The 13,335-nt window shown below is 46.4% G+C and overlaps 1 protein-coding gene across 1 annotated transcript in view; it reads right to left on the reverse strand.

Moving 5' to 3' along the window:
• The window catches only part of LOC126101417 (cell division control protein 42 homolog), a 316,992-nt gene that overhangs the window by 5,215 nt on the left and 298,442 nt on the right, over positions 1–13,335 (reverse strand). The window lies entirely within an intron of this gene.

Below are 13,335 nucleotides of genomic sequence, written 5' to 3' on the forward strand. Positions count from 1 at the left end.
CTGCTCATTGCGTTGCCTACCGACTGGTGCGAACTAATTTGATGCAAGAACATAGAGCAGATGATTTGTCTACATCAGGGGTTCCCAACAAAATTTTCTCGAGGACCCCCTCAAAAAATGGTTCTGAGCACTATGGAACTTAACATCTGAGGTCATCAGCCCCCTAGAACTTAGAACTACTTAAACCTAACTAACCTAAGGACAGCACACACATCGATGCCCGAGGCAGGATTCGAACCTGCGACCGTAGCGGGCGTTCGGTTCCAGACTGAAGCGCCTAGAACCGCACGGCCACACCGGTCGGCAGGACCCCTCATCAAGCATGATTGGTACCCTGTCATATTAGAGTATCAAGTACCTAAAATAGCCAAATTAAGAGTCTTTTTATACGTTTTCTATTTTTACCACTTAGAAAAAACTTTGACATATTCACTATTGAAAAAATATTGAGCTTAAAACTTTTTCAATTTAGCCATCATTGTTATTGTTAAATTTTTGATTATTGCACAAAATCTTTGTCTTCTAATCTGGGTGTTTAGTATAACAAATGCATTATCTTCCTCTTCGTCTGTATCCTCATTTTAACGGACCACTTTTTAACCAACGGTCCATTTTCACTACGCGAACTGTAGCTTCCCCAAAAAACAACGCTTTACATACATTTCTGTTTTAGTACAGAATACTGAATATGTAAACAATACGGTCTGTGAAAGCATTGGAAATAAATTAGCAATGGCCGATTGTCGTCTGAAATGTGAGTTTCTGTGTAAAGTGACTGTCAGTTGTCAGCTGCAAAGAGGCAGCGCGCGTAGTCTAACGGAATACAGGAGAACTATTTGCATCTATCTAATTCTAGTTTTGCGCTAGAATGTGCTAGTGTCAGTTGTCTCTAGGAAGACACCAGACGCTGAAGTTAGCGTTCGCTGAAGCTCTGCTCATGCAGGAAGCAGCCAAAACTAAAAATCTGTTATAATACGAAATATATTTAATATGCACTCCTGGAAATTGAAATAAGAACACCGTGAAATCATTGTCCCAGGAAGGGGAAACTTTATTGACACATTCCTGGGGTCAGATACATCACATGATCACACTGACAGAACCACAGGCACATAGACACAGGCAACAGAGCATGCACAATGTCGGCACTAGTACAGTGTATATCCACCTTTCGCAGCAATGCAGGCTGCTATTCTCCCATGGAGACGATCGTAGAGACGCTGGATGTAGTCCTGTGGAACGGCTTGCCATGCCATTTCCACCTGGCGCCTCAGTTGGACCAGCGTTCGTGCTGGACGTGCAGACCGCGTGAGTCGACGGTTCATCCAGTCCCAAACATGCTCAATGGGGGACAGATCCGGAGATCTTGCTGGCCAGGGTAGTTGACTTACACCTTCTAGAGCACGTTGGGTGGCACGGGATACATGCGGACGTGCATTGTCCTGTTGGAACAGCAAGTTCCCTTGCCGGTCTAGGAATGGTAGAACGATGGGTTCGATGACGGTTTGGATGTACCGTGCACTATTCAGTGTCCCCTCGACGATCACCAGTGGTGTACGGCCAGTGTAGGAGATCGCTCCCCACACCATGATGCCGGGTGTTGGCCCTGTGTGCCTCGGTCGTATGCAGTCCTGATTGTGGCGCTCACCTGCACGGCGCCAAACACGCATACGACCATCATTGGCACCAAGGCAGAAGCGACTCTCATCGCTGAAGACGACACGTCTCCATTCGTCCCTCCATTCACGCCTGTCGCGACACCACTGGAGGCGGGCTGCACGATGTTGGGGCGTGAGCGGAAGACGGCCTAACGGTGTGCGGGACCGTAGCCCAGCTTCATGGAGACGGTTGCGAATGGTCGTCGCCGATACCCCAGGAGCAACAGTGTCCCTAATTTGCTGGGAAGTGGCGGTGCGGTCCCCTACGGCACTGCGTAGGATCCTACGGTCTTGGCGTGCATCCGTGCGTCGCTGCGGTCCGGTCCCAGGTCGACGGGCACGTGCACCTTCCGCCGACCACTGGCGACAACATCGATGTACTGTGGAGACCTCACGCCCCACGTGTTGAGCAATTCGGCGGTACGTCCACCCGGCCTCCCGCATGCCCACTATGCGCCCTCGCTCAAAGTCCGTCAACTGCACATACGGTTCACGTCCACGCTGTCGCGGCATGCTACCAGTGTTAAAGACTGCGATGGAGCTCCGTATGCCACGGCAAACTGGCTGACACTGACGGCGGCGGTGCACAAATGCTGCGCAGCTAGCGCCATTCGACGGCCAACACCGCGGTTCCTGGTGTGTCCGCTGTGCCGTGCGTGTGATCATTGCTTGTACAGCCCTCTCGCAGTGTCCGGAGCAAGTATGGTGGGTCTGACACACCGGTGTCAATGTGTTCTTTTTTCCATTTCCAGGAGTGTAGTTTTTATTCTAATATTATCTTGAGGACCCCTCTGGCATAGCTCGCGGACCACCTGTTGGCAACCACTGATCTACATGTTCTGTCACACCTGCCCCTACGTGGTGTGCTCTGCAGCTGTGAATATTACGGATCAAAGCTTTGGGAGGTCCGCTGTCCACCGCTCTATGTAATTTTTCTGTACATCTTTTAGTTGTTGTGCAGTCGTCTTCCGAAACCCCGGAGGAACTGATGAATTGTCGTGCATTAACCCTTTCACGCTGGCGCCGCGATTGTTGCGTCGTCCGCTGTGGCCGAGCGCCAGTCTCGCCCGGCTGTGCGGCGTTATTTTCGCGCTTTCCGCCGGTGCTGCTCTGTCCTGCTTTCACACTCGCAATGGTTATCCGAAAGTACCTCCGTGGTTTCAGAAGACGACTGTGAAAAAAGTACTAGACATACAAAAACAGACACATATTGTAAGAGGTCCATGATTAAGGAATTTGTTGCTAGCGCACTCGAGCAGATGTAATTTCGATGGACTGTTCACGCACTGCCTGCGATATGTAAGCTACAAGAGAATTTCAGACGAAAGAGCTGTGTTGTCAGTGGTAGGAACTGTGTAGTAGTAGGACTAAGTAGTTTCTAGCTGTCGTGTGAATCGCTTTGGCTGGGCCGGTCGTGTGGAGCGATGGCGGAGTCTGAGCGTTGTAGTATAAGGTAAAAGCAGCCTCGCGCATATTTAATTGTTATATCAACTCCCATGTAAATGTTTTTAAAAAATCTGTTAATAATAAGCTTTCTCATAAAAAGTAACTTTTGACGGCTCAATTTAAAGAATTTACTAATTTCTCCAATCCATGGTCATCCCGATTATTGTAAAGAAAAATCAGTTGTTTCTTTTTATACATGACAAATCTATCGGCCAGCATTGCACTGGGCTGTGCCAGAAAAAATTCTTATAGGAGCAGATATATACGCGTTATCCGGCGACTTGATTGAGGTAAGAATTTTCAATTTATTCAGTATGATCTTTCAGGGCCATGACGCAGCACTGCTGACGTCCAAAATTTACCAGTTTAGATTCACAGTCCGTTAATTATTGTAAGGTTATAAGTAAGCCACAATTTTATTGAGAGATTAGTCTCATTGTATTATTGATAGGTTACGGAATTTTTTATTGCGAGGTTACGCTGAATGTGAATGATATAAATAATTATATTTTTACTGTTAGGAGGTTTCGGAATTTTTCTGTTGGGAGGTTATAATATCAATGGATATAGCATCTCCCCAAGTCACATTATAGGTGCACAATATGAGCATCATTTGTGACGTGACAGCTTCAGCACTGGTGCAAGAGCATGTGTGTCTGTTCCAAACGACAGCTGGTAAATCTGCTCACTGCGCTGCGTACCGACTGGTGCGAACTAATTTGATGCAAGAACAGAGAGCAGATGATTTGTCTACATGTTCGGGAGGACGACGGTTCAATCCCGCGTCCGGCCATCCTGATTTAGGTTTTCCGTGATTCCCCTAAATCGCTCCAGGCAAATGCTGGGATGGTTTCTTTGAAAGGGCACGGCCGACTTCCTTCCCCATCCTTCCCTAATCCGATGAGACCGATGACCTCGCTGTTTGGTCTCTTCCCCCAAACCACCCAATCTACATGTTCTGTCACACCTGCCCGTATGTGGTGTGCTCTGCAGCTACGAATATTACGGATCAAAACTTTGGGAGTTCCTCTGTCCACCACCGTATGTAATTTTTCTGTATTTCTTTTAGCTGTCGTGCAGTCGACTTCTGAAACCCCGTAGGTACTGATGAGCTGTGCTGCATTAACCCTTTCACGCCGGCGCCGCGATTGTTGCGTCGTGCGCTGTGGGCGAGCGCCCAGTCTCGCTCGGCCGTGCCCGCTGTACGGCGCATTTTTCGCGCTGCCCGCGGCGCTAGTCTGTCCTGCTATCACACTCGTAGTGTTGTCGCAATCATTGGACTTTATACTATGTATTTATTAGGGAAAATACCGGGTGATCAAAAGCCAGTATAAATTTGAAAACTTAATAAACTATGGAATAATGTAGATAGAGAGGTTAAAAATTGAAACACATGCTTGGAATGACACGGGGTTTTACTAGAACCGAAAAAAGAAAAAAAATAACAAAGTTCACAAAATGTCCGACAGGTGGCGCTGGACAGCAAAACGTCAGCGACTGCGCATGACAATCGTGTTACAGAATCGCATCATCCCCAGCCTGGCCGATAAACACCTGCTGGAACGTGCGATGTTTCTGCAGGATGGCGCTCCACCCCATACTGCTAGACGCGTGAAAGATCTCTTGCGCGCGTCGTTTGGTGATGATCGTGTGCTCAGCCGCCACTTTCGTCATGCTTGGCCTCACAGGTCCGTAGACCTCAGTCCGTGCGATTATTGGCTTTGGGGTTACCTAAAGTCGCAAGTGTATCGTGATCGACCGACATCTCTAGGGATGCTGCAAGACAACATCCGACGCCAATGCCTCACCATAACTCAGGACATGCTTTGCAGTGCTGTTCACAACATTTTTCCTCGACTACAGCTATTGGTGAAGAATGATGGTGAACATATTGAGCATTTGCTGTAAAGAACATCATCTTTGCATTGTCTTACTTTGTTATGCTAATTATTGCTATTCTGATCAGACGAAGCGCCATCTGTCGGACATTTTTTGGACATTTGTATTATTTTGGTTCTAATAAAACCCCATGTCATTCCAAGCATGTGTGTCAATTTGTACCTCTCTATCTACATTATTCCGTGATCCATTCAGTTTTCAAATTTATACTGACTTTTTGATCACCCTATATTTAAATAAATCACACATGCTTTTGATATTGTATGGCGTGTCTGTGCACAAATCCAAGTCTGGTGATGTCAATGGAACAGCTGGAGTAGCACATGTACCTGATATAAAAACAGCTGCTATAGATGTTTCGTATTCACCATCAGATTCGACGATGATTCGCCTTCACCTTCAAAGCCACTACCCAGTATGAGAGAAAGAGCTTCCTCCACAGTATATCGCTTATCCGCATATCACTTGTGGCAGAAACTAACTGAGGTTAACAACACATCACTTCAGATTAAAAACAAGGCGAGAAATGAGCAGTGCTACTCAGGCGAAACAACGCTTTGAAACTGAATGCAAGTGACATCTAGTGACTCTTTTGTTAACTGCAGACTTTGAACAAAGGGGCTCGATGGCGCATAGATCAAACTTCCGTACGAGTCGAGCACAGTGAAGCGGAAAAATATGACGCGAGGCGGAATTGCTACTGCAGTACACCGGCTGGGCGGCACTCCACCGGCTGAGCGGCACATTCGCTCCCGACTTCTACAGAAGTTCACCCTTAGGCACTTGCCATGGATAAGTGATACATAAATAGCCAAATGACATTATAAAGAAATCCAAGGGGTCAAAGAGGACGGGGATGACTGAGAAACAGATGGGAGTCGTGGAGAATCGGCAGAAAACGCGCTGAAGGGAATGCGAACCTCGAATGTTGGATCGCGATGACCGGCGGGGAAATTGTTAAAGAGGTCAAGGTTCATAATGAACTGCAGAGCCATAAAAGAGATAGAAGAATAAAGAGAAGAGGAAATTGGCAGATCCTTGTATCCGATAAAATTTATGTTAACAAGTCGATGGAACTGGCAACTCAAGTTCGAGATTTTCAGTGTCCATCACAGGATGTAATCTGTACACTTTATAATAAAGTAGCCAATTTCATGTTTTTCCACATTATATGGGCAGAGATATATCCGAGTCTGTCACCTGCAGTCGAACACTACTGACTAAATTCTGCAACAGTATAGTGGAGTAGAACGATACCGTGATCAGAGTGCAGTGGCAGTGAGAAGACAGTGCCTTGAAGTAGCTGGCGATGATCTGCTTGAGCTAGCAGCCCAAAGAGCACTGACTTCCGCCTTCCTGCGGCCCGTTATATCGACATCTTATTAACTCCCCAGGCAGCCAAATTCCATGGCCGGCGGTTACGTGGAGTAGCTGTGGACCAGCTAAACCTCTGTCATCGATACGTCTTCATCCACCGATGGCTAATTAGTGTGGACGGTCTATGGACAGATGTGCAGTCTGACTTGCATTGTGATAAGATTGCCTGTGTGACCGAGCGGTTCTCGGTGCTTCAGTCTGGAACCGCGCGACCGCTACGGTCGCAGGTTCGAATCCTTTCTCGGGCATGGATGTGTGTCATGTCCTTACGTTAGTTAGGTTTAAGTAGTTCTATGTTCTAGGGGACTGAAGACCTCAGATGTTAAGTCCCGTACTGCTCAGAGCCATTTGATCCATAGTGATAAAAGCTAACGTTCTAACATCCCACTTTTATCTTTTATGTTTTGTAAGGCCCCTTTCAGCGATTTTTCAACGTCTAAACAAGAATGTATAAAGCCTGTCTGATGTTTTTGGTGAGCTTTCTGATGTACATTGAGTAGTTGTTTCCTTTTTTATGCACAAGATTTCGACGATAAAAAACTAGTCGCCTTTTTCTGGTGCTGCGAGCTGTACAACTATCTCTACTCGCTGCTTGGACTCCAGCCAGACTGTGAGCCGCTGCGTATAGCAGACTTCGACTCCCGGTACCCTCTGTGCCCTTTGATATTCAACTGGTTTTTCAGAGCACGCACTGTTATTCATTCTCTCGGCGTTTTTCATCTCAGACGAGTGAAATGGCGGGCGTTAATTAAAATGAAACCTGTGTCCTTGACTTTTTTTCGACACATTTCTTAAATACGCTGTCCCACGAACTTTGCCTCTGCACAATGATACTGATCCCTTCGTATTTCACTCCATGATTATATTCGAAGCAGTGATCGACGACAGCTGATATGCGTGGTTATTTCAGTCAGGCGTGTCGCTGGTGTCCTTTCACTTCTCGAGTGCTCCGACAGTCTGCCTCACGTAAGACATGCCATATTGGCATGAAACGCGGTACACACCCGGCTTTCGGAGATCTAGATCGTAAATAACATTACAAAGAAGACTTTTTATCTTTATTGACCAGAGCGAAATACCTAGTATTCCGTAAGAGCCTGCCGATGTTTCGGATATCGTGCCGGCGTAAGGTAGATAAGGGATTCTTGACTTCAGTTCCTCTGTCTCAGTCTCAATCTCTTTCTCACGCGTTGTTTATTTTAACTGCAACACCCGTTATATTTGACGCTCTGAGTACCCATTCTTTCAGAACACAATTCATAGGTGTTGGAATTGTTCGACGAGGCTGTCCTTGTCTGAACGCATTTGAGCTCTGTGGACACAGAGTCTTTAGCAGAGAATTTCTTTGTGTCAGATGTTGGTGGCTGGAGACGTCGAGACAGAGTTTAGTATGCGTGGGTTTTCTAAATGCACTGCGACCCACGGATTCTTCCGTAGTTAACTAAAATATCGAGGATAGGAATCTGGCCCTCTTTTTGAAGTTCTGACATTAATGTTACATCAGAATGGAGAGGGTAATGTTTACTCTTCAAGTTGTTGTCAACAGCTGGTGGCCTTGTGATTAGCGGTGCTGACTTTCGATCAGGGGATCCGGGTTCGATTCCCTGCGATATCGGGGATGTTCTCCTCTCGGTTCAGGGCGTGTGTGTTGTCATCATTATTTCATCGTCATCGATGAGCAAGTCGACGAAATGGCGTCGTATAAAAAGACTTGCAACATGCTGCCAAATATGCCATACACACAGTAAATTCATCTTTTTGTTATGGTTTTCAGTCCGAGAACTGGTTTGATGCAGCTATCCGCGCTAATGAATCATGTGCAGACCTCTTCATCTGCGAATAACTACTACAACCGACATCCATTTCAACCTGCTTACCGATCTTCTTCTATGCCCCCCCGCCCCCCCCCCCCCCCCCGCCAACCCACTTCCCTCCTCATATGAATACCAAGGAAAAATTCCTGGCGGTACCGGGAATCGAGCCCGAACCCTCCGCAAAACTGGGGCACTCATTTGCTGTAGAACTTGGGCGTCTTTTCTTTTCTGCTCGTCAAAACCGAAGTTATCGGTTTTGTCGTCGGGTAGGTACATCTATTGCTATTTTAATGGGATCCCAAATGTTTAAAATCTGGTCTTGCTCGAGGGTATGATCTCCGAGCACTATTTTGGAACGTAGTATCTGAAAGGCATCTTAAGGCCTGAGTGCAGTAAGGTTGCAGGCGACTGTTGTACCACGTGACGAAACACCTGCGGGATGGTACGACGACGCCTAGGCCGTTAGAGCTGTCAGTGTAATTAAGGTCGTATTCGCGACGCCATTATCTCTCGTTACGCAGGTGTTGGCGATAAACGTGCACGTCGCCCACTTTATTCTTGCCGACTCCGCAGATAGCGTTTCCTAGTGGCGGCTCCGGCTCTTACACAGGCATCTCATGGGAGACAGCAACACCCGTCAAAGCACTAATCGAGATGGAACAACGGGATTCGTATCCCGTCACATCACTGCGATTTAGATTTGTCGTGTTACCTCTAAGGTTCACTACCCCCCCCCCCTTTCATCTCCCACAAAACTGACTGTATGCCGATTTAATGGCACTTACGTAAACTTAGTGATAAAAGCCAGCAGCCTTTCCTTTGATAATTTCAAATTTGAAGCCTCGTATATCGAAAGGGACGCTCGCCCTCTGTCTGAACTGTAGCTGTGATAAATGTTCCGCTTATGTTATTGCGTCGTGGAGTGAAACGCGAGATCCGAAAAAAATGCTTTCATTACCAAGGAAATGTTTGTCTTTGTGTGGCAGTGTGCGACTGTTTTCCACCTTGGTCTCCTTTTGCCACGACAGATTAAATCTACATCTACATCCATATCTACGTGATTACTCTGCTATTCACAATAAAGTGCCTGGCAGAGGGTTCAGTGAACCCCCTTTAAGCTGTCTCTCTACCGTTCCACTTTTGAATGGCGCGCGGGAAAAACGAGCACTTAAATTTTTCTGTCCGAGCCCTGATTTCTCTTATTTTGTCGTGATGATCATTTCTCCCTACGTAGGTGGGTGCCAACAGAATGTTTTCTCAGTCGGAGGACTGGTGACTGAAACTTCATGAGAAGATCCCGTCGCAACGAAAAACGCCTTTGTTTTAATGATTGCCACTCCAATTCACGTATCATGTCTGTGGCACTATCACCCCTATTTCGTGATAATAAAAAAACAAGCTGCCCTTCTTTGAACTTTTTCGATGTCATCCGTCAGTCTCATCTGATGCCGATCCCCACAACAATACTCCAGAATAGTGTGGACAAGCGTGTTTAAGTAGTCTCTGTAGTACACCTGTTGCACCTTCTAAGTTTTCTGCCGATGAATCGCAGCCTTTGGTTTGCTCTACCCACAACACTGTCTATGTGATCGTTCCAATTTAAGTTACTTGTAATTGTAATCATTAAGTATTTAGTTGAATTTACAGCCTTCAGATTTTTATGACTTATCGCGTAATCGAACTTTAGCTGATTTATTGTAGTTCTCATGTGAATAATTCCACACTTTTTTTTATTCAGGGTCAACTGCCACATTTTGCACCATACAGATATCTTATCTAAATCATTTTGCAATTCATTTTGGTCATCTGATGACTTTACAAGACGGTAAATGACAGCATCATCTGCAAGCAACCCAACAGAGCTACTCATATTGTCTCCTATGGCGTTAATATATATCAGGAACAATAGAGGGCCTACAACACTTCCTTGGGGAATGCCGGATATAAATTCTGTTTCACTCGATGTATTTTGCGTTTCTTTTTGATGGTTGTGGGCGTTACGGTATTCAGGTCTCGCAGAAAATGCCTTGTGGTCGCTAATCCCTGTATTCGACATGATACTCCCTGTTAGTCCAGGATTATTTTTTGCTAAGAGGTCAAGTATGCTTTCGGCAACCATTTCCGTTTCGAGTGGTCTCGTCTTATGCCTGCCGCCGGCTTTAAACGTATAATTTTTCCAGCATATAGAGCGTGAATTGAAGTCACCATCGACTATAATTGTATGAGTGGGGTACCTATTTGAAATGAGATTCAGGTTTGATTTTAACTGTTCAGCGACTATATCTTCTGAGTCGGGGGCTCGGTAAAACGATCGAATTAATAGTTTAGTCAGTTTGTCAGGTATAAACTCCACCCACACTATTTCTCAGGAACTATATACTTCAATTTTACTACAAGGTAATCTACTTCTGACAGCAGTAAATGTTCAACCACTAACTGTATTTAATCTATCCTTTCTGAACACTGTTACGTCGTTTGGAAAATTTCGGCTGAACTTATTTTGCCAGCTTTCCGTACCTATAACCTATAAGATTCGGTGCTTTCTATTAGGGCTTGGACTCTGGTTCTTTCCCAACACAGCTACGACAATTTACAACTACAATACCGATCGTTTCTACAACTACCTTACTGTGTTTTACCTGCCTCCTTTTAGACGGACGCTCTTTCTGTGGTTTCCTGAGACCATCTAACCTAGAAAATCGCCGAGTCCCTTCCAAACAGCCCCCGCTACCCGTGTAGCCGCTTCCTGTGTGTATTGGACTCCTGACGTATTAAGCGAAACCCGGATACCCACCACCCGATGGTGCAAGTCAAGGAATCTGCAGCCTACCATCTAAGTAGATAAACCCAGTGGCAGTGGACCATCAGTTAACTACGTACAGTGGAAGCCTTACACTTAAAAAAAACAGTGAAAGAAAAACAGTTGTCCGCAGCTCGCGGTCGTGCGGTAGCGTTCTCGCTTCCCACGCCCGGGTTCCCGGGTTCGATTCCCGGCGGGGTCAGGGATTTTCTCTGCCTCGTGATGACTGGGTGTTGTGTGATGTCCTTAGGTTAGTTAGGTTTAAGTAGTTGTAAGTTCTAGGGGACTGATGACCATAGATGTTAAGTCCCATAGTGCTCAGAGCCATTTGAATTTTTTTTTAAAAACAGTTTTAGAGTACACACCTAACTGTCTAATAGAAAGTATGCGGACTCCCCTATGTAATGCGAAATTGACTGCTAGATGTCACGAGAGGCGCACGCACCAGTGTAAAAGGAGGCGGCTGTAGTGTCCATACAGAGGCAAATATGAACGCGTGGCGTCTGTTCTTCCGGACATGTCCTAATGAACAGACACGACGCATTCATATAATTTGATTGGCCTAGCTGGGCAATAGGTCCACCGTCTTCAGTGCGGATGCACAAATACGTCTGACCTCCTGTTGGAATCTCAGAGAGCGAACGTGGAGGGAATGGGCAGGGACTGTGGATAGGCGGCGCTCCATGGGAGTGCGGGTCGGAACGAGGCGGGCCTAAATAGTCGGCGCAGTTGCGATAACGCTGTGTCCCGGATGGTGCAGTGGTTAACGCGTCTGACTAGTAAGAGCCGGCACGGTAGCTCAGCGTGTTCGGTCAGGGGGGTAGTTGCCCTCTGCAATAAAAAAAACTAAGGAATCAACGATCAACTTGAACGGATGTCTTGTGACGTCCCTCCAGACCAAACGCAACGAACAATACTGAAAAAAAAGAAGAAAAAAGGTAAGCAGGTGATCCCGGGTTCGAATTCCGGTCCGATATACATTTCCACTCCTCGCTGCTGACTCGGCGTAACGCCCAATGCAGCTGACAGCCGTGAGCCCCTCTCTTTCCTTTCCTTTCCTTTCCTTTCCGTTCTTCCCCTCTCCACCTTCAATTTATGTTTATACAGTAACAAAGTCGACTGTTGGTGATGTGACTGTGAAATAGGAATGCGAAGCAACAGCCACAGCTAAACAAAGGCCACGCAGACCTCATCTACTGACGGACAGGGACCGCAGTCATTGAGAAGGGTGGTTGTGAAAAAATCGGAACGTTCAAAAATGGTTCAAATGGCTCTGAGCACTATGGGACTTAACTTCTAAGGTCATCAGTCCCCTAGAACTTAGAACTACTTAAACATAACTAACCTAAGGACATCACACACATCCATGCCCGAGGCAGGATTCGAACCTGCGACCGTAGCGGCCGCGCGGTTCCAGACTGTAGCGCCGTTAACCGCTTGGCCACCACGGCCGGCAAAATCGGAACGAACCACTCGTTATTTCCAAAGTGCTACCGGCAGTCCAACTAGCACAATGACTGCGAGCATGGAACTACGAATACAACGATAGAGCAACCCCTCATAAGCCACAAATTTCTGTAGGCAGTACTAAGTGACACTTGAGGTGATGTAAAGAACGACGCCACCGGACGGACAATGAATACAAGCAAGTAGTTTGGAGTGATAAGTCGTGCTGTACCCTGAGACAATCCAGTGGAGGGGTCTGGCTTCATCAAATGCTGGAGAACATTACCTGACATCATTTGTAGTGAGAACACTGAAGTACGGAGGAAATTGTGTTGTGGTATGGGGGTCTTTTTCATGGTTGCAGTGTGGTTCCCTTATTGCGCTAAAGAAAACGATAAATGTGGAAGAATGTGAACACATTTTTCTGCGCTGTGTACTGCGTACAGTAGAAGAACAGTTCGGAGACGATGATGTTTGTATCAGCATTACAAATCACCAAGCAGTCATGAAGCAGCATCTGTGAAGCAACAGTTTGTGGACAATAACATTCCTGAAATGGACAAGTCTACCCAGAATCCCAATAACAACCCAGTGGAACACCTTCTGGATGGGTTAGACCATCGTCTTCGCTCCAGACCTCAGCGTTCTAACTAACTACTTTGTCTCTTGAGAAAGACTCCTCTGCCATTCCACCACAAACATTCAAACACCTCAGTGGAAGTGTCGCCCTCAGATTTTAAGCCGCCAAAAGATGAAGGGTGGACACAGCCCATATTAACGTCCACTCACAGGTTACTGGATATTTCTCACGAGGTGTGTATGCATTCGTCCTAGGACGTTCCGCAATCTGCAGAATTGCAACCCTGATGTTTCGGGCCACTGCGTATATTAATGT

This window comes from Schistocerca cancellata, chromosome 9 (genome assembly GCF_023864275.1).
Source record: "Schistocerca cancellata isolate TAMUIC-IGC-003103 chromosome 9, iqSchCanc2.1, whole genome shotgun sequence".
NCBI classification, from domain to species: domain Eukaryota; kingdom Metazoa; phylum Arthropoda; class Insecta; order Orthoptera; family Acrididae; genus Schistocerca; species Schistocerca cancellata.